Genomic DNA, 3,421 nt, shown 5'->3' on the forward strand with positions numbered 1-3,421 from the left:
CCGATGCGACCTACTGTTTCTTTCTGTGGCTCTCCCACATACCAACTATCCAAGTACCTGACGACAATACTACAACCGCTAACCGACAAATCCAGACATAAACTACAATCCACTGAAGACTTCATTAACGCTACCAAGACTGTTCAGATACCTGACGAGCACCTCAGTCGATAGTACCGTTGGTTTTCAAAGGCGTTCGTTTTCTTGAGTGTCAGTAGTTTACTGTTGAGTTTACGTTGAAGGGCAGGAGTTGGGTCACGTTTGAGTTCTTCTTCTTACTAGACGAGTCATCCTACAACCCTACATCACACAAAGCCACAACTATCAGAACTCTAAATGCCTTCAGTACCGCAGCCATTGATGCGCTTAAGACCTGAGCAGCCAGATTCACCCTCATGACTGAATATGAGGTGAGGTTGATGTGCTCAAATGTAATTCTTGGTAACAGTTTCAAGCCATTATCAAGATCAAGGAAAAACATCTCTGTGATATGATGCCACAGGATATACTGGCCCGCATTCCACAAATATCTTGTACAGGTGCCAGACCCAGAGCTTCTCAAACAACTACGAGTGGTTTTCACCAAGTGGGGTGCGTCTGAAAAGAAGTAAATGAAGCGGTGGGGAGCATAGATGTTCATGGTGCGGTAGCATGGTTCATCACCAGCAATATCTCCAAGTTCCTTGTGAAGGCTGTAAAATCTTCTGTTTGGAGACGCCCCATCTGATGTTGCAGCAATGATCCATAAGTTGCAAGCGGTCTCTAGAATCCCAACTGCCTCCCAGAACAATGGGATAAGTTGTGCTGCTGTAATGCCAGTTGTAGCAAAGTGCGCAATTGCAAACTTTAACTCTGTGCAAATTCCTCGTAAAAGGAACACTAATGCATGAGATGCAATCATGTCAGATTTCTCCAAGGCTGCAAAACTAAGTTCTGGGTCACCAAGGTCTGTGAACCCAATGAGTTCACCAGATTCTTTATCCAGGACAAGGTTTGCCAAAACTTTCATCTCATCAAATAGCAAAACTACGTAGCGCTGGACATCAAAGTAATTTGATGTTTCAGACCTCAAGACTTCAAAGACTTCATTCTGAAAGCCTCTCTTTGGTTTGATAGCATTCCTGTAATCTTTCGGTCTTCTTTGACTGGGCAAGACAAGCACTCCACTATTCCTCAGCTCTTCATAGCAGGAAGGATTCTTTGCTGCCAGAGATAAACAGAATCTAATTACCATTGGATGATAGCGTACCCCTGTGCTGCTCTTCTGAAACATTTTTTGCTGTTCTTGCCAAAATAGCTTCATGAAAGGAGTTACTTTTGACGGTTCTGCATCAAGTATCGTGATTAACTCTTTACTCAGTTCATTGTCTATCTCAATGCTTGACTTTTGTAATTCAGCACGCATTAAATTTTCATGCAATTCCTTTTCAAGCTGTGCACACTTCAGTCTGTGTTTTTGTAAAGTTAGTTTTATCCTCTGAGGGTCTGTCTTAGACACTGGAGCCTTGAGCTGTGCAGGTTTTAGGCACTTTGAACTATGGGCTTGGGAAATACTCCTTGTTGATTCATTGCACAGCACACAGATCTCTTCTTCCTGGAGAAGAAGGCAACCCTTGCTTCTCCAAAATCCCATATGGGGAAACTGTTTCCGTGGTCGTTCTTCATCTTCCTCAGAGTCAGAAGTATTACTGTCTGAGTCAGTAGCACTTAAGGGGACAACATGATGAAACAGTTTGCCAGTTAGTCCGCATTCCTGTACTCCACTACATAACTTGAATGCTTCAAGCTCTTTAATCAAGTTTGATAATGTGACATTCTGCACAGATCGACGATACTTGAGATATAAAGGATGATCATCAACCAAGTAACATCCATACACTTTAACAGTAAATGCCAGACTGTCATCTACAACAACTTCAAGATGTGGTAACATAAAAGGCGCGACCATCTTCTTGAAAACAGTTTTGTCAACAAAAAACTTGGAAATCCAGTTAACAAGGGATTTAAGTTCTTTTACTCTGTTGCAAAATTCTTGAAGTGTCTTATAAAACGAGTTCGTAGCGGGAACATCTCGTACAAACGGGCGTTCTGATGGGGCATTTCTACTTTGTGTTGGTTCCCTTTGACAACTTTTCTTCGGCAGATTTTGCGTTGGAATAGCTCCAAATCGAAGCCTTTTTCTTTGTCATTTTTTCCGAATGGACTGTAAAAGAGACAAAAGCAAATCATTATTTCTTAAACCTGACTCTCTACGAAAGAAAAAGCTGTTTGCTTATATCTTAGTAGCTTGGCAACGCTACGCACATTACGCTCAGCAATCGTATCGTTCCATACCAAAAGTTATCGAAAAATACTTACATATTTCAATATCTTCGGACAAAAAATACTTTTCGCAAGTGTAGAGTTTGTCTTCATCTATCTGTCTTTTAAAATCTTTATCCATTTCCCTTGTTTTCTTGAGTACACCAAGCCACTCGTTGCGCCATCTCTTGTGATTTTCATCTTTCGCTAAGGGCAACTTGAAAATGCCGATTCCTTTGGTTCTTCTACAAGAACCACATCCACAAACCGCACAATTTACACCAGGCATGTTAAAATACTATATTCATAGCCAAATCAAACTCTAAAAGTCGAGATATTTTCCAAAAACCGAGATAAAATACGATCATTCGTGAGACTCACATACTAGCCGCCATCTTTGAATCGTGTGTGTGTGTGTGCACCTTCATAATCACGTGACATACCAAAAAAGTAAACAAAGAGTTCCTCGTTTGAAGTTCGCCGGCTTTCATAACCAGTTCCCTCTATTAACTCTGGTTAAATCGAGTAGTAAAGTTAAGGCACCAGATAACATCGACCTAAACCAGATGAGTCATCAAGATGTTAGCGGCGTCTTACCAAATAAACCCTCCACTTCCGCTCATTTGATCGATCGCTGCGAGAATGTTGATTTGAGTTTAAAAAGGGTCAATTTTTGACATTAAAAGTTTATATTGCTAAAAACTGTTAAATCTACAATAGCTGAAAAAAAATTAAGTAAAATTTTAGGAAAACTTAAATAAAATAAAATAAATATGATGCACGATCCTCGCAGTAGATAGCGCTATTTAAGCAATAGCGAAAATCAGACCTGAAAAAAATCAGGCCTGTACGGGATTCAAACCACTGACCTCTGCGATACTAGTGCAGCGCTCTACCAATTGAGCTAACGAGCCAACTGGGAGCAGGCCGTTAAGTTGATTCGTAAAAAACTCGTGAAAGTGATAAATCAAAATATATGAACTTCATATATTTCATTGTATCTAAAATCAAATAAATCGAGCAAGAGTGTGTTTATTGATATCCTTAGAGTCTCAAACAGTTGCATTTCAGCTGCTAAGTGAGTCCTTGGTATCAAAACTTTGACTTGACCCTCCCCACC

At 40.4% G+C, this 3,421-nt stretch overlaps 1 pseudogene across 1 annotated transcript; it reads right to left on the minus strand.

Annotated features, from left to right (window-relative positions):
- Positions 1-292: 292 nt before the first annotated feature.
- Positions 293-2,699, minus strand: LOC148740964 (uncharacterized; annotated as a pseudogene). The gene is made up of 2 exons (XR_016001575.1): positions 2,359-2,699; positions 293-2,203 (listed from the first exon to the last, which is right to left on the minus strand). The product of XR_016001575.1 is annotated as an uncharacterized LOC148740964 (transcript).
- Between the last annotated feature and the right edge of the window lie 722 nt (positions 2,700-3,421).

This window comes from Stylophora pistillata, chromosome 1, assembly GCF_964205215.1.
Source record: "Stylophora pistillata chromosome 1, jaStyPist1.2, whole genome shotgun sequence".
Lineage (NCBI taxonomy): Eukaryota > Metazoa > Cnidaria > Anthozoa > Scleractinia > Pocilloporidae > Stylophora > Stylophora pistillata.